At 41.1% G+C, this 27,096-nt stretch overlaps 1 protein-coding gene across 2 annotated transcripts in view; it reads right to left on the bottom strand.

The window, feature by feature from the left end:
* The window catches only part of FNDC3B (fibronectin type III domain containing 3B), a 365,061-nt gene that overhangs the window by 186,089 nt on the left and 151,876 nt on the right, over positions 1-27,096 (bottom strand). The gene's annotated exons all lie outside the window — the stretch shown is intronic.

Here is a 27,096-nt window from a genome sequence, read left to right as displayed (position 1 = left end):
AAATGTAGCAGATTCCATTTTTTAGCAACCTTAATTGATAAATGGCTTTCCCTTTGTTAAAAGGAAAACCACAGGCCCAAAATGGCGTCACTTGGTTAAAGCCCCAAATCTGTAAACCAAGACTTAATACCTAACCTAGCTGCAGTTTCAGCCCCTCAGGAATGTAACCTTTAACCAGTCAATCAGGAATTTTCTGGCCGGCACCAATAAGGTAATCTGTCATGTGGGCCCTCTTCATCCCTCAAAGGAAGATAATGTAATCCACCTACTGAAACCCTTCTGTCCTCAAATGAAGATGAGCTCAACTGAAACAATACATTCTTCTGTTCATGATTCCCTTGTCTTAGCTTTGAAAACCTTTCCCTTTCTACACCTCTTTGGAATTCCCATCTACTTGCTAGATGGGATGCTGCTCATTTCATTAATCGATTAATAATGCCAATTAGATCTCTATAATTTACTCAGTTGAGGGGTTCCTGGGTGGCTCAGTCGGTTAAGAGACCCTTTCTTGATTTCAGCTCAGGTCATGATCTCACAGTTTGTGAGCTCGAGCTCTGCATCAGGCTCTGCACTGACGGTACAGAGTCTGCTTGGGATTCTCCTCTCTCTGTCTCTCTCTCTGTTTCCCAGCCCCCCTCCCCTTCTCCCTCTCAATAAATAAACTTAAAAATTTTTTTGTTAATTTACCAGGTTGAATTTTTGTTATTTTAATAACCTGTTAACAAACAGAAATCTGAATTCTGTTCCTAACAAACAGACTAAATGTAACCTCAATCCCATAAAACAATCCCTTCAGATACTTGGAGAGTTAAATCTTATCAGACCTCCTCTTCTACAAATCCACTTGGGATTTCTTTCTATAAAATGGCTTCCAGTACAAGCCAGGTCAAGATGGATGGCTCAGGTCAAGATCCCAGGATCGGAAGATGTAGCTTCGTATTGGGCTCCTCACTGAGTGTGGAGCCTACTTGGGATTCGCTCTCTTTCCTTCTCTCCCTCTCCCCTCCCCGCTCATGTGCTCGCTTGCTCTCTCTCTCTCTCTCTCTCTCTCAAAAAAAAAAAAATAAAATAAATAAAAATAAAAGACTTCCAGCTGGATTCCCATGGGTAATTCTAATAATCTACTTTTCTAAGGCCCTTTTTTAAAATCAGATTTTGGAAACACTGCAGCCTATCACCCTGTAAGTACAAGACGTGGATTACCATCATTGCACTAGCCTACTCATTGGCCGGAACAAACCACCTCTCCCCCTCACTATGACCATCTGACCAATGAGAATAAACTGTCAAATCTTCCACCCCTCTGGTAACCCATGGGCACTTGGGGACTCAATCCACTGTCATTAGGCAGAGTTGAAAACAGGGTACTGACAAGTTCAAATCTGAAGGAGATCATGATGTCACTGTTTTGTCACTAAATTGCACTAGGTTATTGATATCATTTGGTATTCAAGTCAGCACTACAGTCACTATTTAAATAGATTTCGTATTTATATGCTGTGAGTAATTCTTATGTTGTAGGAAATCTTTTAGATAGGTTTTTGGGTGTGTGTATGTATATTATCATATGAAATCATAACAAAGTTCACTTCACATGAACAGTCTTATTATCTGTAACCGTAATTCAAAAGTTTCTGTAACAGAATAGTCAGGCACTAAAGGACAAGTCTGATTTAATCAAGATACTTTCTAATCTTCAATCCCAATTTTTGCATGTGTCAGTGGCAAATTTCAGCTCTAAGAATGTATATAAAAATAATGACAAAAGGGGCACCTGGGTGGTTCAGGTGGTTTAGGGTCTGACAGCTGTCATGATCCCAGGATTATGGGATGGAGCCCCAAGTCAGGCTCCACAAGGAGCATGGAGCCTGCTTGGTATTCTGTCTCTCCCTCTTTCTCTGCCCCTCTCCCCACTCGCATGGGCGTACTCTCTCTCTCTCCTCTCGGAAATAAAAAATAAAAATAATGACAATGATTCTACATATGGATAACCCATCTAAAAAGCAACTAACTTCTTAGCTGACATTTCTCTTATTGGAGACAGGAAAAAGAATGCTTTCTTCCCCTAAAACTGAGTTTATTCTCCTCAATATTCACACCCATTTGGGTATTTACATAAAGAAATCTTTTCATTTTTTACACATGGCTAGAAAGTTTTTAAAAGTACCACAAAAATGTACACTCTTAAGAATAAATATAACAGCTTATAACGTAGTGGGGAGGGGGGTGTCTGTAAATACTTCCCTAATTAAATTTCATGAACTTTTTGAAAGTACCAATATAATTCATGAAATATTCTGGAAAGGTTTTACTCACAAATGCTTGCTTCTATTTGATTTTTTTACTTTAAACAACAAAATTTTCCTTTTGTGAGAACTTGTTTCTTCATCTTACCCTAGTCTGTATGCGTTTTTTCATGAAGACTGTTCGTGGTATAATCATATTGCTATGGGCTTATAGCAACTTACAAAACTCTTAAACTGATGAGGGTCACAAAGGGATTACCCTTTTGAAAATTAAAACAAAAGTCATTTGTGTTTATTAGCAGTCCAAATCTGGAATCCCTACTTTGATCCAGTAGAATAAGAAGGGGAAAAAAAATGATCCATCTTTTTTATGTATACTACAGGGTCATTCTTTTATAAATATTATTCTGCCAAATCTAGGACATCATTGGAAAGATGCAAGAAGATTTTATATGTTACTAAAAAGACAAAACCACTGCCTAAACTGTATTCCATTGACATTCAATCAATTGTAAGATGCTTGACAATTTAAAAGATGTTAAAATGGGAGGAAGTGAGCGCTTTTCATTAAAATAAAAAAAATAAATTTTTGAGTCAGAGAGAGAGCATGAGAGGGGGAGGGACAGAGAGAGAGGAGGACAGAGGATTGGAAGCAGGCTCTGCACTGAAAGCAGTGAGCCCAATGCGGGGCTCGAACCCATGAACCGTGAGATCATGACCTGAGCCAAAGTCAGATGCTCAACTGACTGACCCACCCAGGTGTCCCGAAGTGTGCTTTTCAAAAATTAATGAAATATAGTATACAGTTTGAGAATAAATAAAGAAATGAGCAAGTTCTTACACTTAACTTAGAGAGCTATCCAACAGTCCAAAGTTGCCCAATGAGCACGTTAAGAGCTTCACGTACACAATCACAACATTTGGCTGTGAACAGCCCAACATGCATCATTCAAAAAACCCAGCTTTAAGTCTGGTGTCTCAGAAACAAAAATTCATTTCTTGCACAAAACTTTCAAAATGCAATGATACAGTAGCACCTAAACACATGTATCTGACCCTTCTCTCCTTTTAACTTCAAATGAGGATCCATCACACTTTAGTTGATCTCTTATACAATATTCTTATAACCAATTCTTTCATCCTACTTTAAATACCAAGAATTTTTATATTAATTTCTTAATTATCTAAAATTTACACAAAGATGAGTCATTATCCCCTTGAAGAGACCGGCAGTCTCACTACCCACTACATCTAAAATTGAAGGTAATTTCTAAGATCAGCCATGAATCTAGGGTCCTCATATTCTGAACACATACAACCGTTGGTTCAGAAGTCTTAGCACAATTGGTTAGCAAGGCAAAAATTACTTTAAAAAAAGTTTGGCATCCCTGGGCAGATGGAGTATAAACAGTGCTAGGAAAGTTCGGACATCCCATAAATTCTACAATACGTCTGATTTGTATTAAAATACCATGTCTTACAAATACATGTGTTTTCGAAAACTCAGTCTCAACCTAAGGAAAAATATTGTTTTATCCCACATTTGAAAGCATTCTACATCCCTCTTAGTCTCATTAATTCTTGGGATATAATAACCAATAAATGATTAATACTTTCTTCTAAAAAATTAAATTATACTCCATCTTCTCCATTTGCTTCCCACCTACCCTGACCCTGTCCCCCTACCCACAACCTCTGGATGAAGGCTATACGGGAAGGAGCTTAAGATAAATACACGTATTATTGGGGCGCCTGGGTGGCGCAGTCGGTTGAGCGTCCGACTTCAGCCAGGTCACGATCTCGCGGTCCGTGAGTTCGAGCCCCGCGTCGGGCACTGTGCTGACTGCTCAGAGCCTGGAGCCTGTTTCCGATTCTGTGTCTCCTTCTCTCTCTGCCCCTCCCCCGTTCATGCTCTGTCTCTCTCTGTCCCAAAAATAAATAAACGTTGAAAAAAAAATTAAAAAAAAAAAAAGATAAATACACGTATTATTATTCATGTTTTCAAGAAGCCATTTCTGACAGTGGACAGGAAATACGTCTACCTATGATTGCTTTAACCACATAGTAAATTAACGTTTGAACTACTATTGTTCTCTGGTAGTTGGAAGAAATGCCAGGTTCCTTCAATTTGTGCTTTATCATATCCTCTGTTTTCTTGCTCCCAGGTTCTCATCTAAATATTCTTATTAGTGTCAGCCAAATGAAAGGAAATAAAAGTTCCGATTTTAACTGCCAACGTGCAGTCCTAACCTGGGCTTTACAAAATGAGAATTACCAGGAAGTTAAAAGACAAATCTTCTCTCTAAGACTCTGGAAAAAGAATTACTGTTAATGCCCAAGTTTTATTTAGTTATCTTTTAATGTCCTAATTTTACTAAATTCACTACTCACAAAGTGCTTCGCGGCATCTGGAGAAGTCTAGCCTATCAAAATCTACCAAGTAGAAACCTACCTAACCTAGAAGCATATGTACACAAAGCAAAAAGTGGTCACATCTGATCCACAGATGCTTTGGTCACTTTTTCCCCCTGTCATTTCTCTTGTTGATTTGATATTTGTGGTCCATTTGCTCTCGATGATTGGGGAGGGAGTGCAAATAATGCTATCACTTACTTCTACTTTTTTTTTTTTTAATGTTTATTTATTTTTGAGAGAGAGACAGAGAGACAGAGAGAGAGAATGAACGGGGAAGTGGCAGAGACAGAGATGCAGATTTCAAAGCGGCTCCAGGCTCTGAGCTGTCAGCAGAGAGCTGGACGCGGGGCGGGGCTCAAACTCATGGATCGTGAGATCATGACCTGAGCCCACGTCGGACACTTAACCAACTGAGCCACTCAAGCACCCCTCAATTACTTCTACTTTTGAGTGCATATCAGGAAAAACTAACACCAAAGACGTTTTCTGATTTCACATAAATTAACATCTTTAGTTGCACTTTCTAGACTAATCCTAAGCCAAACAGAAAAGACTGCTGAAAAATGGATGGCTACTGTGAGAATATTAAGGTGGTGGTGATCATAAATGTTCAGAAAGCTGGGGTAGAGAATTCTCTGGGTGTAAGGCCAAAGCTCCACAAAAACAGGTTCAAAACGGGTGAAACAGACACAAGATACGTAAGTAAAATAAACAAAACTGACAAAGGCAAAGGCGGCCAAAACCAAGCTTCCGATAATGAGGCAGAAACCCGCGCTATACTTTCTGTCACGATGTCTCTCTCGAAACAAAGGAAACTTCAACAAATTTCAGTGTTACGGCAAATCCAATACTAAAAATTCTGTAGAGGTTTCATGGGCTCAACACATTTGTAAAACTTTTTATATCAGCTACAGGGCTTACAACTACATAAAGCATCACAATATGTGTGATCTATTGATATGTTTTATAACTGATTTTGTGGAACACAGTCTCTAGGATATACTTACAAACGTACTTTTTGATGGGCTCCTAGAAATAAGTGACAAGACTTGCCTATCACTATTCATGCAAAACTACTTTGACTCTTTAGGAGTCACAGGACCTCCTCCTCTTTACTTGGTGCAACATTTCAGATGACCAGTAACTACTAAAATAACATTAGTGAGCTGCAATAAATGTAACTCCTATAAAAATCATCCTAAACTGGTCAATTTCAATAACCTCTACTGTCCCTTGAGCAAAACTAATTATGCTGCCAATAGTCACATTACCTTATAGCAGTAAAAGTCTAAAAACATTGCTTCCAAACCTTATGCTCCTATTACTCTCTCTCATCACATCATAAAGAAATACATGGTTGAATAATTTGTATATCTGCTTTTCATTTTTTTTTATGTACAGCGCACAAATGTATGCAAATAGCCTGATTTTATACTAAAACAGCTCAAAATGATTCATTGGTTTTGAGTCGACCATCAAGATGCCAATTAAGCACTGAACAAAATGTATTATCACCCAACCTTATCTACTAGACCAGAACAATATCATTAATCAATTTACAATCATAACTACCAAGGAATAAGTTAAATATGGAACATCTCTCTGATAAAAACAGAATCAGGAGAGGGACAAATTCCTTTACCTATAGAATACATTATCTTTCTGAAGTGATCTCAGCTTCCTAGTACTTGCATTTTGAGCAACTTTAAACATTTATCCAAGCCACACTGAAAGCAAAGGAAAGGTAAATTGAAAACTGCAAGGAGAATGCACATTTTTTTTTAACATAGTGTTTTATTAGTTTCAGGTGTACAATACAGTGATTCCACAATTCCATACATCACCTGGTACTCATCGACAAATATACTCCTTAATCCCCATCACCTATTTAACCCATCCCCCACCCAGCTCCCCACTGGTAACCATCAATTTGTTCTCTATAGTTAAGAGTCTTTTCTGGATTTGTCTTTTTTTTTCCTCCCCTTTGCTCATTTACTTCTTAAATTCCACATATGAACGAGATCATACAGTATTTGCCTTTCTCTGACTTATTTTGCTTAGCATAATACTCTCTAGCTCCATCCATGTTGCTGCAAATGGCAAGATTTCATTCTTTTTTATGGCTGACTTATATTCCATTGTAGATATACAGACATAGACATAGACATAGCCATAGACATAGACATATATTTAGATAGAATCACTTCTTCTTCATCCATTCATCAGTTGATGGACACTCGGGCTGCTTCTGGAGAGGGCAGGTTGCCTTACTGGTCCCCAGAGTAAAACAGTTCGGCAGTAAAACAGTGCAGCATAGATACTGGGGCCACACTCTCCTAGATTTAATTCCAAGCTCCACTAGTATTAGTTGTGTGACCCTAGGCAGATTACTAAAGCCCTCTCTGTGCTTCGTTTCCTCATCTAGATGATGAAGAAAGCCACAGTTCTATAGCTGGGAAGAAGTGAGCTAGATGGAAAGTACTTAGAAGAAGGCCGCCCACGTGCTTGGCTCCACAACCAGGTTAGCCGATGTCACTGCTATTACGCCACAGCCTCGGCCACCACGTCCTCCCCCGCCCCAACTGACCCTACTACTGTTCCTGTTACATTCCAGTTTTAACCAGGAAAGGTAAGGACCCAGACTTTCCTATGGGCACACGTAGTCGTGAATAAAAATATCCAGACAACAAAAACTATCAGTAGCATAGCTTGGGATGGGGTGGTGATTCTGATTTTAAGGTTTTTGCTAGGTTCGGCCAAAAAACTCACAGGCCTATCTGCACATCAATGCTGACTTCTCACTGACCAAGGGAAAGCAATACGGTGTGTGTTACTGCATGCGACTCTTCCTTCCCGTTCATAAAAGCATCTGTCTTTGCCATCGACTCCAACAGCCCTCTGCGTTTCTCCCCATACTTTGCCAAGCAAAGTGTGCCCAGTGTTTCACAGGCTCTTGGTAATGAGGCAAGCCACAATGGACAGGTCCTGTCCATGCCATGTGCCCACTTGGTTGCACTGCTAGTCAACACTGTTGGCCCTCACCGCCCCCACTCAGCCAAGGTTTCTGAACCTTAAAACAAACAACGGGTAATTGCAAGGAATGCCTAACCTTGCCCCAATGAGCTGTGTCCTCATGGCACACTGCTAACACCAGACCCTGCCAAACAGCAGACTTTGGGGTAGAAAGTGACCAAATTGACAACAACAATCTTGTCTCAGTTGCACCCTTTAATTTAATATAGAATAAGTTTGGAACTCTAAGATCAAAAGAGAGTTTATAAAGTAATAAAAACTTCTTTCTATCAATTACCCTTTTTTGAGAAATGATTCAGTGGAATAAAACTCTATTACTCATTCAGTAACATATTATGAATGCATTATATGCTTTGGGAGGTGCGTATAGGTCAAAGTGAACAGAAACGAATCACGAGTTGGAAACTCAATGCCGAGCATTTTCTTCTGCTCGGGAAAAATCAGGAATATTCTCACAATCCTTTCTATTTACTAAGGCAGCCTGGTTTATTTACGAAAACTTGGCCGCAAGTGGCCAGAATAAAGGCATTTCAATGGGGCTGTCTTTACTTTCTTCCTTATTCTCTACCCTTTCTCATTCTCCTTAAGAAGCATCTCTGGTGCATGCTTGGTTTCTAAAGGTCTGATGAGACTATGGATGCTACAGTGAATGCTGAAGTCTGAAAGAAGTATTTCTCTCTCCCTCTCTTTGAGTCAGAAAATTCTGAACACAAGAGGATCCATTCAAGGCATGATGGAGTGCCTCACAGAGGCAGCAATATGTTCACAGTTGGCAAACAGAGATCTGTTTGGACAGTGAGCACAGCCATCCACTCAGCAAACATCAGCTTTCCTATTAGTTCACGGCAGAAAGAACAAGACGCTGGCGGCCCTTCTTTCAGACTCCAACACCACTTTGGGACAAGCCTTCTAAACAAAATGCCTTTGTCCAACAGTCACAATTCAGTGGGTCCCAACGGCTTTCCTAGAAGCTATGTCTGTCTATTCACAATTGCATTCGGGCCCAAAAATCATTTGTAAAGGTCTGGAGGAAAACACTAGTGGGAACCACCCCAATTTCCATTTACTATAATAGATAAGAAATGGCTGAATGGCTTCATACCAATCAGTAAGAAAAGCAGTAGGAAAGGTACAAAGCATATGGTGAATCTAATGGGCTCTCTTCCTTTAAGGTGCTTTTGGGAGCGCGGATGTTGTTACCATTGCATTCTGGAAGAACATCAAGTATAACCTTTCAGAGGGAAGCCAGAGGAAAGATGGAGTAAATTATGTATGTGAATGTGACATCCCTTCCTGTAAGGTTTCAAAATAATATGCTTATGCAGTGTCTTAAGAACTGTCAGTCCTGAAAGATGCCATAAACTCATTAAGATGTCCAGTTCTACCCAAACTTTCACCAAATCCTGCATGACATGAGTTAAAAAAAAAAAAAAAGAAAGAAAAAAAAAAAAAAAACCCCTAAAGACAGATGACAAACTCATGGCCTGTCTTGCTTTCTCCCACTTTGGGCATGAACTTGCAGTATGACTACTTATTCCTATGTATCTGATAAGAGAAATCTGCCAAAATGTCATTTTGCTTAGTATAAATATGAAATCAAATGAAAATAGGAGTATGATATGATGTCACAGAGGAAGGTCAGAGAGAGGGGGGGCAGTGTCCCCCAGGATATTATAATGCCCATTGCTTATAACCTATTCTCATTACTAAGTATTCATTTATACCTTACCTCCCTATCGACATCACTTCTATATATGTCAAAAATGAAGGGTAAATCTCAGAACCCAGAAAATTCTCCATGTAACAGACTTCTAAGAGTAAACCTTCCTAGGGATGCCTTGGTGCCTCAGTCGGTTAGTCATCCGACTTTGGCTGAGGTCATGATCTCATAGTTCATGGGTTTGAGCCCCACATTGGGCTCTGTGTTGACAGCTCAGAGCCTGGAGTCTGCTTCAAATTCTGTCGGTCTCTGTCTGTCTGTCTGTCTCTCTATCTCTCTCTCTCTCTGCCCCTCCCCTGCTCACACACTATCTCTCTCTCTCTCTCTCAAAAATAAATTAAACATTAAAAAAAAATTTAAAAAAAAAAGAGTAAACACTCCTCCTTAGGAAAACTACTGCCAGTCAGTCTATGGCTTGTTTTTGGTACCGTCCAGGAGTTTTCACATTTTTAAAGGTTGTAAAAGAAATAAAGAGGAATATGCATCAGAGACCATACATCTGCAAGATATTTACTATCTTGTCCTTTGTAGAAAGTTTGCCAATGTTGTAGCAAATCATTAAAAAGCCTCAAATAGGGGAGCCTGGGTAGCTCAGTCAGTTAAGCGTCCAACTCTTGATTTCAGCTCAGGTCACGATCTCACAGTTTGTGAAATGGAGCCCAAGTGGGGCTCTGCACTGACAGTGCAGAGCCTGCTTGGGATTCTCTCTCTCTCCCCTCCCCAGCTTGCTCATAAGCTCTACATAAACAAACCAACATTGTTTTAAGAAAGCCTCAAATAGGGATGCCTATTGGCTTAGTCGGTTGAACGTCTGGCTCTCGATTTGGGTTCAGGTCCTGATCTCACAGTTTGTGGGATTGAGCCCTGGATAGGACTCTGCTTAGGATCCTCTCTCTCTCTGCCCCTCCCCTGTTCATGCTCGCTCGCTCGCTCTCTCTCTCAAAATAAATACATAAACTTTTAAAAAGCCTCAAATAATAACTCCAGATTCTATTTAAGCCAAATCATGAATGTGAAGCCCACTTATGACTGTGCTTTCAAATAATCTCTTCCAGGGTTCGAGGATCCAGAGACTCAGGACAAGATGAACATGACAGAATTGAGGACAGAAGGACTCCGGCCAGGATTCCACTGATTCAACTGCAGAGGGTTGATAAGACAATCCTATTCTACAGCTTCATAATAAGACAAATTCTTTATTCTTTGGAAACGTACCTAACAAACCACTCAAGATGGAGAATTCCTCACTTACAAAATTAGGAACCATTACCGCTTGCCCTTGTAAAAGGGTGTTAATTGAATCAAGTGAGTCAAAGGATATGAAAGAGAGTACCTAAGAGAGGGTGAGAGATCTTTGTATCACATGAGGCCCTCTGGTTTTCTTATAGAATATGCCAAAGGAAATTCTGAACAAATAAAAGAGAAGGCAAGGCAGAAGGCTTTACAAGACTTCTTTTGTTATTTCCTACGTGCACAAATCCAACCTCAGGTAGCTATCTTTTTCAGTGAATAAAGGAAAGAGGCTTTTTATGAAGGAAAATACTTAGTAAAGCCCAAACATCTAACCTACAAGCTGAAGAGTCGTTAAAGAGAGGGAGAAAATAAAAGATAATTAGAAATTCCGGATGCTATAACTCCAAGTTCTACCTCAAGATGGCCGACTCAACTTAGTCTGGGAATCTGGCAAATGTGATTTGCCAGCTCCATTGCAGTTCAGTTGCCTTTTAAGGATGGTCAAGATCAAGTCTCAAATTTTTGTACACTCAAGGGTTTATTTGAGAAGGCTGCCAATGTTTTCGAAACTGATCATACACATACACACACTACTTCAAGTGCGACTCATATCCAAGTGATTGCATCATGCAAAAACTCATGAAGCAGAGTTGCCAGCTAAAAGAGACAGAACACACTCCGTTAAAGTTGCATTTCAGATACAAAATAATTTTTCATGTAACTATGATCCAAAGTAATTTTTTTGTATATAAAATTTCTTGTATATATTACCTGTATATATGAAATCCAACTTTAACTGGATATCTCTATTTTTACTTGCTAAATCTGGCAACTGTACATGAAGAGTGAAGGGAAACCCTGCGTCTGTTAAACAGCTGCCATTTTGTAACACTCTTTAGGCTGGAAGGTGAGAAACAGGTGAGGATGACTTAGACTCTCAATCCGTCAGCAATTTGTGCAAAGAATGCTACAGAAAAGCAGTTAAAGACACAGCAGGAGACTCTCATCGCCTCATTCAAACAACCACAGGGAAATAAAACGCCCAGGACTGGGAAATCCTCAAGAAGTGCGGACTTACCTTACAGTGCTGCTCTGAGTTCTCATGAGGTCACCCTCACAAGAAAAACAGCGGCAGAAGGGTACCGCTAGGGAGCTAACTAAAAGGCCCACTCCACTCTCACCCTCCTGGCAGACACACACTGCCCACATCCCTAATGTGTCCAAGTAGCAGTGTTACAGTATTTGGTAAAGGGAGAAAGAAACGAGAAGAAACCCCACAGATACTAAAAGGTCTGGAAAGCAGCCAGAATCTGGGTGGAAAAACTCTACCCTGCACTTTCCCCGCTGGGGCTATGGCTTTCTCGAGAGAGGCACTCAGCCAGAACCCAGCCCCTACGATACGTTTCCAATGGAAGCGTTAACAGAACTTCACTGTAGGAGCCCTTAGAGAGACTGGAGGCAGCAGGGAGCTCTGAAAACATGGCTGGCCCCAACATCCACACGGGGATAAGATCATAAGCATAAAAATTCTGAAGCGTTGTTCAAATAAATCCACCAAGAAGCTGGTGTTAGCTAACAAGTGCTGTTCAAACTCTCAACTTGTGCTCACATTTGCGTATGGGAGCAATTACGTTGACAACAATTGCCACAAAGATAGCCCTTTTATTAAAAATTAAATAACAGCAAAGGTACTTAGGTATACTTCTGAAAAAAATATTTACTGCTCCAAATGCTCCTTGCTCCTCTCCCCAGACTACAAGATCATTTTTGCCCGGTTCTCAGGGATAGTTTTACGTTTCTAACTAAGCCAATAAGCTGAGGGCACATACACCATTGCATTCATGTGTTTAAACTCAATTCAAATGACAAAAAAAAAAGAGAAGCAATTATTAGTACAACAGTGTGGTCAGTAACAGTGTTGTCAAAAATAAAATATTCCTAACAGCTACCACTCCTTCGCTTGGCATATTAAAATCATGAAAATAGCACTTCATTTACTTCTTCCCTTTCCTGTTCCCTATCCCCAAGCTAGGCATCCCAGGGTCCGGTGGTCAGCCTGCCATGGGGAGTGAAAGCTGGAGTGGGAGGAGGAAGTCCAGGGGTGGAAACGCTCCAGCACAGAGCGTCCACATGAGAGGGTGGCCTAGCATGGGGATCAGGAGACCAGGTTGAAGAAAATATCAAGCATGGTGGCAACTTGGAACTGTATCAGAGCCTGAGCAGGGCAAGGAGGGAGTCTGGGGAATCAGAGCCCAAGGGGTAAGATAGGGGAAGCACTGTGAGGCTGACTACATGTGGAGGGAGACAGATTTCTCACTATCAAAGAAGAGTTTTATAGAAACGTGGTAAGGAAAATTAAAATGAACCCTTGGTTTTGGATTAGAACTGGATGTTATCAGAGCAAACACAGATTTACATGTATACACACACACATATGTGTGTGTGTATATACACTGCATATACAACAGATATTATACATCTATTCAAATATTCAAATATTATATATACATTCAAATATCCAAATGTATGTATGTATACACACATTATGTATATATATACATTCAAATATTCTCCAGCCCTGAACACAGTCTTGGAGAGATGCAACCCCCACAGCAACAGACACACATACTACCCAGATCTTGGCTTCTAAATACCATTTTCTTCTAAAAGAAACCAGGAATTCCTAGGAAATGGTTAATTCAGGACTATGGCAGGAAAATTTCAAGACAAGCCTGGAAGATCTTTTTGTGCCAGAAAGGAAGTGCTCAAAACATGATGGGGACATGTTAAAAGGACACATAAGATGGCTGGAAGAGATTTTATGTGAGCATCAAATAAATGACATTACTAATGGATTATAACCCACTGAATTAAACCAAAACCATGATGCGACTCTTAATCTCAGGGTCATGAGTTCGAGCCCCACACTGGGCATGGAGCCTACTTTAAATAAATAAATAAGTAAATAAGTAAACCAAAACCATGTGTCTGAACTAGAATGAACAAATGAGTAAATGGACATTTTGACACTGACTTATTTACATTCCTACAAAATACTTATTGCAAAGGGAAAATGAGAAAATCTGTAAGAGAGAAGACTGGCAGATGCCCAACAAGTGCCAGAAGGCATTCTATTTGTATTTGTAACAATTATGTTAAGTCTGAGGCTGTTTCATAAATTTTAAAGAATCATTTTTTAAAGAGAGGAAAGTGATGGCTTAAAGCATATATTTAACCCCACCAAACATGTAAACAATGTCCACTTACTTTCTCCTGAGAGCTCTTGCGGCTTTCTCAGGGAAAAGAGAAAAGGGAGATGTTCTCATTGGGTGGTCCATTCTGATTTTATCACACTTTAAGGCTGTCCTTAAACTCGAGATCCCCTTCTTCTGCTCAGAATGGAATCTCTCGCCATGCCCACGCAGAGTTCAGATCACAGAGCTAGGCACAACTGGAGACATCAACCAAATCCCACCTCTACCCCTCCATTTTACAGATAAGAAAACTGAGGCCCCAGAAAGACCAAGGGGTAACACCAAACTCAAGGAAAGAGGAAAAATGGCAAATAGAAAGCAACTATAAAAAGTGAAACATCAAAGAAACATTTATGAAATGTGAAAGCTCGGGGCGCCTGGGTGGCTCAGTCTGTTAAGTGTCCGACTTCAGCTCCGGTCATGATCCCGCAGTTTGTGAGTTCGAGCCCTGCGTCGGGCTCTGTGCTGACAGCTCAGAGCCTGGAGCCTGCTTCGGATTCTGTGTCTCCCCCTCTCTCTGCCCCTTCCCTGCTCATGCTCTGTGTCTCTCTGTCTCTCAATAATAAATCTTAAAAAAAAAAAAATTATAAAATGTGAAAGCTCTTCTCAGCAATCAAAAGCTTTCATGTGGGAGGCCTTGTCAAATGCAAGCTACCTAAAGTCTTTAAGATTTGAGGGAACAACTCACAGTCCCCTAAAAGTGTCCTCTATAACAATAATTACCATTGAACATTTATGAAGGCTCACACTATGTGCCAAAAATCATGTTAAGTGTTCCACATAATCTCGTTTAATCCTCACAGCTCTGCAAGGTAGAAATTTATCCCTCTTTTACTGTGGAGGAAATTAAGGAGTACAGTCATTATGTAACTCATTTAAGGTCAGAAAGTTTGAGACAGAAGACCCAAAACTGAACCCAGGCAGCCTGACTTCTGAAGCCTGGGCTCTGAAAGTGCTTGCACCCAGTCCTGGGGGCCCGATTGGTCCGTCACGCCTGTGCGACCGCCTCGTGATTTAATGGGTACTATCCTGAGCAGGCTGGTGTCAAAGGGGAATGAACTCCTTTGGCATTCTCCATGTGGACAGTAGTCCAGAACAAGGATTCTCAAAACGTGATTTGCTAAAAACAAGCACGTCAAAGATGCGGGAATTCGAAGAAATGAATATGGAGGAAACTGAAGTTACCCGCCCAGACGATAAACAGTCTACAGCACAACTTCTCAGATCCCGTAACACGTTAACGTGTGGCGTAGAGCTCGAAAAATCTGCAGTGATGACAAAGTTATCTAAGAAACTTTTGCCATGAAGCGAAAGCAGCAAGAGCCAGATCCCTGCCCTGCATGGATTCTTCACCTAACAAGTCTCAGTACATTTCAAAACATGCTACAGAGTGTAGGGTTTGTTTCCTTACAAACTCATTTCATAGCAAGAGCAATTTCTAGCAAGTGACTAAAATCATTTCACACATTTTTTTCTCACAGACTCCATCCAAACGCTCATCTACACATTGTAAAGGCACTGCCAAGAGTCAGTCCCTGAAACAAAAACGGAATGCAAAGTTAAGGAGGAAAAGAAACACCTACCATTCAATACACAAATGGTTCCAACCTCATACTAGTATGAATAGCTTTGTATCTTGGATCACAACTTTTTGAAAAAAATGACTAGAGGTCATGATTTAATTTAAAGTAACTTGGACTTTCTTTTATGTCAACTTTTACAGACCCAGGTTTGTTTCTCCTCCTGATGAAAAATTAGTTATAACCTGGGAAACAAATTCTATGAAGGTCCCTCGTAGCTCTGATTAACCACCTCCCAGCAGTGCTAAGGAAGCCTGAGAAGCCATTGCTTCACCAAGGCAACCTGATAACATAACAGGTTTCTTAGCAACATGGTAGTCAGAGTAACCATTCACCATGGTATTAGAATTAGGTTACCCACCCGGGTAGAGGCCAAAGGAATAATTTAAACTCATTAAATCTATAGGCCCAAGGTAACAAGAAAAACACAAAATTTTTTAATGCCATTTGTGGTTCACCTATGAAATTAAGTTCTTATGTGACTTTTCAGTGCTACAGTAGATAAGTAGATATTTAGAAACGTAATTCCCAAATGTAAAACAATCCTTAATGTTTTTAATACCTTTTTTTAAAAAGAAATTTGGAGCTGGCTATATGATCTATGTTACAAGTAGAGTCTTTTCAATAGAGTATTTTTTCACCAACAGTGAAAACTTAACAGGGCAAGGTATAATTCTGATGAGAAGATGATTTTATAGAAGTGGAAAGTTATAATCCAAATACAAAAAACAAAAACTTTAGAGTGTGTATGCAAGTACTCTTAAATAAATAACAAAATAACAAATAAATAACAAAAAATCATGATGACTTCCAATTCATTAAAAACATCTATGAAACAAAAGAGTGATAATTTACTTTTAAAGTCAAATACTTATATAACCATTGGCTCACATATTACAGAAGGTTAATAAATGTTCTATGGATGGAAAGAAATAAATTCATAATTATATAAATACCACTTTCAAAAGCTACAGCAGAGATTGTTTGTGTTGGGAAAATATAGGTTTAAAATTGCACTCAAGAGTTACATGAGCTATTCAGTTTTACGGTCCTTGCAACCCCAGTCATTTCCATCGTACTTAAGATTACTTAAGAATTCATAAAAATAGAATGTTTTTCACAAATGCTATGCTTTCACGTTGGGAGCTTTTCAGTCTCATCTCACCCACTGAAAGAATATTCCAAAAGAAATATAAGCCTGATTATCAAATGTGACTGTTATCTTTCATAATGACACATAATCTCACTCATAATTGTATAGTGTAGATCCTGCTTTATATATTATTTCACATGGCAGGTAAGTCATCTAAGGCAAGAATCACACATTTCCATTTTTATAGCTCTTGAAGCACCTGCTAGAGAACCTGGCAAACAGGAGGACCTCACTAATGGCTGCTGACCGGACAAATGCTTGAATCAGTACCACTCCACAACAGTGTAACTCTTAAGACAATTTTGTAAATTTTGCCTGTTCACCCATAATTATTTTTCTTTGCCATTCACCTCTCAGTGTAAGCACTTCATTTATAAACGTGATGCAATTTTTGAGAAGCTTTATTTGATCTTCCTTTTGGGGCAATACCTTGAGTCATCACAGTTTCCTCACAAGGACTCGTTTCTAGACATCAAAAACATCTTCCCTTCCATCAAAGAGTCCCAGAACGAGAAGCAAGAAAGACACCAGGCCAACCAAACCCAGACAAAATGCAGGCATTCCAAACCCTACACGAGTCCAGCAGTGGTGGAGAAGGGCAGAGGTGCCCCCAGCCAGCAACCAAAATGCGATGGGAGCATGTGGAACAGGAAGCGTCACCAAGCACAAGATTACAAATCAACAAGTAGGCACGATCAGCCAAAAAAAAAAAAAAAAAAAAAAAAAAAAAGCCATTCAACATAATCAATTTACTAAACACAGAGTAACACGACCCAGACTCTGTATTAGAGTAGTACCCTGCAGTACCTTTTAATATATGGAGACTAACAACCCAAATATCATGGAAAAAAACGATGACAGTGCAAGTGAGAAAGAAGGTCAGAGGAAGAGGACAGAGAGAAGAGAGACTGTGGCCTGGCATTTAACACTGGTAACACAAGATTACAGATTTGGAGAGGAGTCGAAAGACAGAAATGAGAAACGAACAATCACCAGTTATACCCTTACGACATTCACTGCTTTGCAAATACACTGCATTCTCCTTGATGTTGACACTCTAGACAATGAGTTCTTCCAAATAATCACCGGAGTTCTGAAGACGTTGTTGTTTCTAGCCTGAAATAACTGATTTGATACATCCAACCTGGCTGGATAAGAATTTATATTTCCGGAGCTCTGAAGTGAAGTCCTTGTAACCATAATATGTACGCCAGGGGCTATAGGCTCTTCATAGGGGAAATACTAAAAGTCAGATGAAGTCAGGAGTTGTAATCAACTATAACTGGAAAGTATAAAAGTCAAAATAAAATAGGGGATAAGATACCTACAGAATTAACCCTTCCTGAATAAATACAGTGAGCGCACCCAACAACAGAAAGGCAAATTAGTGAACTGGTACCAGTACTTATAAAACAGTCTTCTGAGAGGGGCACCTGGGAGGCTCAGTTGGTTGAGCATCCGATCGGTTCAGGTCATGATCTCACAGTTTGTGAGTTCAAGCCTCATGTCGGGCTCTGTGCTGACAGCTCAGAGCCTGGAGCCTGCTTCGGATTCTGTGTCTCCCTCTCTCTCTGTTCTCCCCCACTCACACTCTGTCTCTCTCAAAAAAAATAAAAATAAACATTAAAAACAAAACAAACAAACAAAAAGTCTTCTGCAAATATGATTATGAGGAGTTGGTTTCCCAGAGCCTGATCACAAACCCTACCTCCGTCTTCCCATGTATGCTTAAAATTGAGTTTTCTACCCTGTGAAACCAAGAATCACATTGTTACATTAGGAGAAACAGTAGATCTGGCAACATGTATGTCACACGGACCATCTCTGACCCCAATCCAAGGCCATGGCAGACCTCACCAAACGCTGCACCTTTCCCACTGAGCCCAGAGGGTGTTTCTGGATCCTGCATTCAGCACTCCAGTCAACGACAATCAGTTGGTTGTGAGTTGGCAGGAAAGTTGAAACTTCATTTTCCTTGCTACAAAACAGACAGTGCTTGAAAGTCTGGATTTGAAACCTAGATCTACCACTTATATAGTCTGCATAAGCTCTGAGCAACTCAGGCCTTCTAACCTCTAGAAGGGGTCGATGAGGAGGACAGTGATGACAGGGTCAACTCTTACAGTATTAACAGTGATGGTTGAGGGGCGCCTGGGTGGCGCAGTCAGTTAAGCGTCTGACTTCAGCCAGGTCACGATCTCACGGTCCGTGGGTTCGAGCCCCGCATCAGGCTCTGGGCTGATGGCTCAGAGCCTGGAGCCTGTTTCCGATTCTGTGTCTCCCTCTCTCTCTGCCCCCCCCCGTTCATGCTCTGTCTCTCTCTGTCCCAAAAATAAATAAACGTTGGAAAAAAAAAATTTTTTTTAACAGTGATGGTTGAGAGTAAGCAAATGTTTACTATGTGTTGAGTTTCTCTAAGACACTCCCACTGCCCCCAAAATATACCACTGTGTTCAGATTTAATAACAACACATACATCAAATACTGATACAACACTAAGTGACTCTGCGAGTTTAATAGTGAGGACTAGGACTAAAAAACAGTAACAATACACACAGACACAGGAGCAAACTCAGTGAGATGACGCCAAAAGGACTCAGTCTGCAAGCATCATCAGCTGTATGCTGTGTAATCTTAGGCAAATTACACAGCTTCTTTGAGCCTCAGTCCCTTCACCTGGAAAATAAAGGGGGTTGGCTATTTACTCCTAAAATTGCATGATCTTATAAGTGAAATGAGATTATATATGTAAAGGTAATTTCAGGTTCACTGTTTTATCATGAAACAAAACACAATCACTATCAAACCACAAATTTCTGAATATTTAATCCTCAACCTCTCCCCACCCAGATGTTACATTGAATAAACTTACTACCCATCACTGTTCAGTTTAACCTATCCAATTACACCTAATAGTATTTACAGGGATGAAACTTACAAACTGACCACAGAAAGAAAGGAATTTCCTAACAAATGCTGTGTGAAACACTGTGATGCTGTGATCAGTTTCCTACCGTACTGTTTCCAAGAACACTGGAAGTGTTTCCACCTTAACCTCTGGTGGCTCCCATAGTTTGTGGGTCACCGGTAGCCTTTCTAAGAAGGTTTACATTTGAGACTGTGTAATTTTAAAACCCCAGGAAAGGACAGCTCACTGTAGGAATCCCATGGTGTTTCCGAACCGCAGCCATTCCCACAGCGTCACGCTCACTGCCCTTTATTCTGTTCACCCCAGCCCTGTTTGCCTGGGGCCTCGCACCTTATAAAGCACCTTTATGAAGGATCAGACACTCAGAGCAGGCTGGACTCACAAGACAGAAACAAGGCTCTGGGAGGAAAGAGACATGGTTTCAAGCAGCAGGTGTGAAGCCATGCGGCCTGGGCTGGCAATCCCACTCCCTTTCTCGCTAGCTGTGAATCTGGTCAAGTACCTAACTTATCAAGACACACTGAGCAACCTCAGTTGCTACGTATTTGAGAATAATAAACGATCACAATTAAACTAGCTCCTTGGTGTTTCCCCATTCCAAACAACGTAAGAAACATAACTGAACGATGTGATTTTTGAAGAAAGCAAATAGGCAAATTTATTCAAAACACTAGTTTCCTGGGACTATCACTTATCATTAGATGTAAGATAGGCACCGCTTTCATACTCCAAAAATGGAAACGACTACCTTGTTGCCATGGTGAGCCCCTGCTGAGGTGGGAGCACCTTGTCAGAGAGAATTTGAAATAGAATGCAGTTAATTCTCAATGACGGGTGTTGTAGAGGAGACACCAGCAGAAAGGTAGAGGCGGGACAAGATGTCCTCTAACAAACCTGCCCTAAGTGAATATTTGTTTCACGCATCTTGAAAACTAAGTGTCAATGACAATATTGTAATGGAACTTTTTTAAAAACAAATTTCCCCGGGGCGCCTGGGTGGCGCAGTCGGTTAAGCGTCCGACTTCAGCCAGGTCACGATCTCGCGGTCTGTGAGTTCGAGCCCCGCGTCAGGCTCTGGGCTGATGGCTCAGAGCCTGGAGCCTGTTTCCGATTCTGTGTCTCCCTCTCTCTCTGCTCCTCCCCTGTTGATGCTCTGTCTCTCTCTGTCCCAAAAATAAATAAACGTTGAAAAAAAAAAATTAAAAAAAAACACAAATTTCCCCTTCTAAAATGGCACCATGATACAAGGCAAACTATATCTTAGAAAAAAGAACAATTGTAGGGTGCCTGGGTGACTCAGTCGGTTAAGTGTCTGACTCTTGATTTAGGCTCAGGTCATGATCTCACGGTGAGACCGAGCCCCGCGTCCCGTTCTGCACTGACAGCACTGAGTCTGCTCGGGATTCTCTCTCTCCCTGCCCCTCTCCACTCTCTCTCTCTGCCTCAAAATAAATAAATAAACTTAAAAAACAAACAAACAATTGTGAATATCCCATTATTATGATTAAAATTTACAAACTTCAGGCAAGTTCACTGTTCTTTGGAAGCAAATATTAATGCTAATAAAAATACTCACAGTTCCCCAACTATAAAAAACATAGGAAATAAAGTTTAAATGCTTCCCTTCCCACTGACATGGTTCATTGCTAGCGCCCTTCTTCCAATAGTGGGGGAAACACCTGGAAGTGATAAAACAAGAGAGAACAAAAGACAATGATCTAAATGAGTGCAAACTGCACAACGCAATGTAAAATGTTGCAAGGTAGGGGGCGCCTGGGTGGCTCAGTCGGTTAAGGCCGACTTCGGCTCAGGTCATGATCTCGCGGTCCGTGAGTTCGAGCCCCGCGTCAGGCTCTGTGCTGACAGCTCAGAGCCTGGAGCCTGCTTCGGATTCTGTGTCTCCCTCTCTCTGACCCTCCCCCGTTCATGTTCTGTCTCTCTCTGTCTCAAAAATAAACGTTAAAAAAAAATTAAAAAAAAATGTTGCAAGGTAGGTAAGACACCTGGGGCACAGTGAAGAAAGGAGGTGTGATAAGACCTTCACATTTTAGGAGGAGGTTGGGGCCCCTGAGGCATGGAACCGAACACAAAGACCACAAGACAAGATGCCCAGGGTATGCACTCAGTATAGATCACAGGCTTGAAATCTTTCCAACCTAAACTCAACACCAGCACTCGAAACATGAAAAAGCAAGGCCCTACCCATATCACAATAGTACCACTTAGCAGTGCTTTAAAAACTTTGCTTAAAATGAAAAATGAGGTTTTAGGGGTGCCTGGGTGGCTCAGTCAGTTAAGCGTCCAACTTTGGCTCAGGCCATGACCTTACAGGTCATGGGCTCGAGCCCCGCGCTGGCTCTGGGCAGATAGCTCAGAGCCTGGAGCCTGCTTCAGATTTTGTCTCCTTCTTTCTCTGCCCCTCCCCCACTTGCACACTCTCTTTCCCAAGAATAAACATAAATAAATAAATAAATAAATAAATAAATAAATAAATAAGAGGTTTTAACTGTAACTCATTTTATTTTTTTTTTTCAATGTTTATTTATTTTGGGACAGAGAGAGACAGAGCATGAACGGGGGAGGGGCAGAGAGAGAGGGAGACACAGAATCGGAAACAGGCTCCAGGCTCTGAGCCATCAGCCCAGAGCCTGACGCGGGGCTCGAACTCACGGACCGCGAGATCGTGACCTGGCTGAAGTCGGACGCTTAACCGACTGCGCCACCCAGGCGCCCCAACTGTAACTCATTTTAACTGTAACTCAGTGTAGGCTGAGTTCTAAATAATAGCAATAAAAACAAGAGGTTGACCAAACACATCTGTAGTATGTCTTCAGGCTGAAATTCATGGAAGATGGTTTAAAAGTTATAGAAATAACTGCAACAATGATGTCTGAAATTTTTAGTATTTTAATTACACATTCTCCGGAACTGATCTCTAATTCATGTATTAAAACAATCATTCCTCCAATAGGTACTGAGTGCCCAAGCGCCAAGCATTGCCCTGAGTGACATGCAGGGGAACAAAACCCCCAACACTGCTACTTACACAAAGCTCACCTCTTTGGCTGGGTTGGCCAGAGTGGTGTAACAGTCGATCACTAATACAGTAATTCTGTTACACATTACTACTACCCAACAAATAGGCAGGGGCCAAGAAATGTTTTCACCTGAGACAACTGCATTCATTTTTCAAAACAAATAGAATTCTTTTGAAGTTTTACTTATTTAGTAATCTCTGTACCCAATGTAGGGCTCGAACTCATAACTCCAAGATCAAGACTTGCGTGCTCTTCGGACTGAGCCAACCAGGTGCCCCCCAAATAACAGAATTTTTTATAATAGGATTTTTAAGGTGCTCCTTTAAAAGGAGCAACACAGGGGTGCCTGGGTGAATCAATCAGTTAAGTGACTGACCTCAGCTCAGGTCATGATCTCATGGTTCGTGAGTTCAAGCCCCGCATCGAGCTCTGTGCTCACAGCTCAGAGCCTGGAGCCTGCTTCCGATTCTGTGTCTCCCTCTCTCTCTCTGCCCCTCCCCTTCTCATGCTCTCTCTCTCTCTCTCTCTCTCTCTCTCAAAAATAAAGTTTTTTTTTTTTAAAAAAGGAGCAACACATATAAAAGAAGGCAGTTCTACAAACACTTTTGGACAGAAGAACACACACAGCTGATCATCTCAACTAAGATACAGAGAAGTCAACCATATACTTCTGATACCTCAGGAGAATGACTGCACATGGAGTTCTTCTCGGAGGCGAGCCACCGTGCGGTATCCCAGAAGAACTCATTTAGAAGAACCAGCAAGTATGTCACCACCTGACACAATAATGGAGACAAGACCTTACGAGAGTCCCCCACCTCCAGCTGCTAAGTAAGTTAAAAAACAAAAAGCAAGTTAAATCAGGTTGTCAGGGACGGCTTTGGCTTTGAAACTCAAGTCAGACACACTGCGAGCCACGTAACCTCTTTTGGTTGTCGGCGAGAACACTGAAAAGCCACAGTGCAGTGCTTGTTTGGAGACACGGTGATAACGTAGCTCACCGAAAGTATGAGAGAGAACAGGCTGAGGAAGAGAACGCCGACACGGAAAAATCTTTGGCCTCAGCCTCTCTGCACCCTCTCATGTGTTGAAGAGAAAGGCAAAGACAGGGGAGGTGCTACAGGAGGACACGCAGAATATCCATTATTCTTCTCCCCTCTATTTCACTTTCTCATGCTGGCGGAGGAGTTGTAAGATAGGAATAAGAAGAACACAGTGCCAAGGCACTAGAAGTCAGAAATTTGGGGACATGGCACGTGCATCTTCCCCCTTGTCAAGTTTATGCAGTTTGTCAGGCTTTTCTAAGACCGGGGGTGTTGTCTATGGGTCTGGGGTGTTTTCGAGGAGGGGACCCATAAATGTCCCCTACCCATCAATCTTTAAATATCTGACTGAGTAAAGCAAGCATCTGAGATGCTTTTTGAAGGACTTTGCCACATGCTCAAATCCCAAATTGGGAGGGGTTTTTCTAAAATATTGCATAGAGGTGAGGAGACGAACATACACAATCCCAAATTTTATTTCTTTAAAAAGAAACAGACAACAATTCATGAACGACACAGTTACTTTTGCCAGGCTCCATAAGTTAAAAAAAAACCACGGCAGATAGAACATCACAGAGGGAGAAGTTTCCATCACTGGAGGATGGGAGTGAGGCAAGGAATTCTAAGAACAATTAATTCATGGAAATTCTCCAAGCTCCCCAACTTTGGAAGCCCTACTTCAGCTTTCTTCCTCTTCTAGCCTCAGCATCTACAATCAAGTTTTTGTCACGTAGAGTCATTCTCCTTTTTTTTAAAATCTCCGTCTCCGAGTAAAACAGAAGGTACAGTCTCCAAAAGCAGTGATCGCTTGCAAGAGCTAGCAATTCAGTAAGAATTCAATATACACCTAGTATATTAAATTTTTTAGAGAGAAGCAAAGATGGCACAAAATCTACATTAAGTCAGTGCAGTATAATTACTTCCTTGTAATTAAAAAGCACAGTGAAAACCTTAGGCAAATTATTTTTCTTTGTTAGGAATTAAATTACCAATACAAAGTTCACAGAGCCCATTGGCCTGTTTTCTGGCAACAGCAGGGAAATTTTCCTGTAACTATGATAAACATATTCTAAGTAAAATGATACAAGGTAACATGAAATGCTGCAAATACGAGGGAGTTTTGTTCCTGAGTTTTTAAAATAAAACATTTCCTTTCAAGTCTCAATAAGAAAGAGATCACTGCAAAATAACTTAACTCCATCTTTAAACACTTGAAAATAAGATAAATACAGTCTGTAAAAGAACTGAGTATCTCCAGCTCTCTCAAAATAAGAATGCAAGTAATGAAAACAGAAATGTTCTGCTTTTTTTGCACAAATAATTTTTCAGAGGTGAGACCTACACAGGATTAGGTGTCTTTTGTGTCTATCTGGATGCTCATCTATCGATTTCTAGGCTATCAGGCTAATCAATGGATATGGTGAGAGGAAGAAAATGGCCAGAAACAGGCCAGGACATTTTTTCTAAGACTATCTAGTAGAAAGATATGGGAATTCCTTTCTCTCTCTCTCTCTTTTTTTTTTTTCTTTTCAAGGGAAAGAGTATATGAGCAGGGGAGAGGGGCGGGGTGGGGGGGGATGGAGAAGGAGGAAGAGAGAGAGAGGACAGAAGAGGGAGAGAAAGAATCTTAAGCAGGCTCCATGCTTGATTCCACGACCCTGGGATCATGACGTGAGCTGAAATCAGGAGTAGGATGCTTACCCAACTGAGCCCCCAGCCTCTCCAGCCTTTTATAAATGAAAAGGTCATGTGTCACATGAAAAGACACCAGGAAATGGACACAACCTACTAAAGAGCCAACCAAGCAGACAATGGAGCAGAGAGGGTCTTCTTGACAGATCAATGTTCCTGACAAAAGGAACTGATGAGAGCACACACCTTCAAAATGGCAAACAGTAATGGCCCTTGTCTACCACCCTGGAAAAAAAAAATTTTTTTTTACAGGTAGTATTTCACTACTTAGGCACCAATTTTCAGAACAGTCACAACATTCATTCTTAATATTTGAATTTTGGTCTATTTTTTTCTTCTTTACTTCTAAATCTTAAAACTTTATTTGTGGAACAGGTGGTTGGCTGTGCTTATGAAGTGATCAAACTGAAAGGCTACACATCCTGGGCCACTGGACTGTCTGTGGCAATTTTGGCGGAATAGATGATGTCTTCCCTGGTGTTCCTTGCATCATGGGACAGAATGGAATCGCAGATGTTGTGAAGGTGACAGACTCCTGGGGAAGGGCCCGTCTGAAGAAGAGCACAGACACATTTTGCAGGATACAGAAAGAGCTGCAAAAATCCAGAAAGAGCCTTCTAATCCTGGGACACTCACTGTCTACGCTACAACCGGATTTTAGTTGGGGGTTGTGACATATTGTTCTTTTACGTGATCAGTGACTCAGGCAGTTACTATTAAAAGGGCTAGGAAAAACACCAGTTTCCTAACATTACAAACAGGAACGGTTCACAAAACCGTGCAGCTATATCCTGACGCTGGATGGTACCTATCTGGTGCAGTCCTAACCCGATTAATGCAAAGCGGCTCCCCCACCCCTTGGAGGCACACCACCAAGGCTGCATATGCTACAGTTGCTCTCCAACCAGACCTGTGTTTAAAATGTGTGTCACAGAACTTCTAGTTCCCTCAGGATACCTACACCAACTTTTTCTGCAATTGCATCCTGGGATCCGACATATAAATCCAATATTGCAGGTATTGTGTGTAACTGCTCTAAAGGATGTTATTTGGGGCGCCCGGGTGGCGTAGTCGGTTAAGCGTCTGACTTCAACCAGGTCACGATCTCGCGGTCCGGGAGTTCGAGCCCGCGTCGGGCTCTGGGCTGATGGCTCAGAGCCTGGAGCCTGTTTCCGATTCTGTGTCTCCCTCTCTCTCTGCCCCCTCCCCTGTTCATGCTCTGTCTCTCTCTGTCCCAAAAATAAATAAACGTTGAAAAAAAAATTAAAAAAAAATAAAATAAAATAAAGGATGTTATTTTGTGTACTGTATGCATCGGGACGGTTACATTGCCATAGGGTCTAAAAAGAACAACCTGCATAGAAACAAAGCAATCAACTATCCAGCGGCACACCAACTAAAACAAACATTGAACAGTGAAAGAAAATTCATACATGAGAATTATTAGCAAAAGGGGGTAACAGAGATCTGTGATACTAGAGGAGATACTAGTGAACTAATTTAAAATAGTACTTCCTAGTTGGTTCAGTCGGTCAAATGTCCGACTTCAGCTCAGATCGTGATCTCGTGGTCCATGGGTTCAAACCCCACGTCGGGCTCAGTGCTGACAGCTCAGAGCCTGGGACCTGCTTCATATTCTGTGTTGTCCCCCCCCCCCGCCTCTGCCCCTCCCCTCCTTGCACTCTGTCTCTGTCTCAAAAATAAACATTAAAAAAATAATAATTTAAAATAGTATTTCCTAAAGCAAAGGAAAACCCCAG

This window comes from Lynx canadensis, chromosome C2 (assembly GCF_007474595.2).
Source record: "Lynx canadensis isolate LIC74 chromosome C2, mLynCan4.pri.v2, whole genome shotgun sequence".
In the NCBI taxonomy this organism is placed as follows: domain Eukaryota; kingdom Metazoa; phylum Chordata; class Mammalia; order Carnivora; family Felidae; genus Lynx; species Lynx canadensis.
This window is presented reverse-complemented; position numbering and strand designations above follow the sequence as displayed.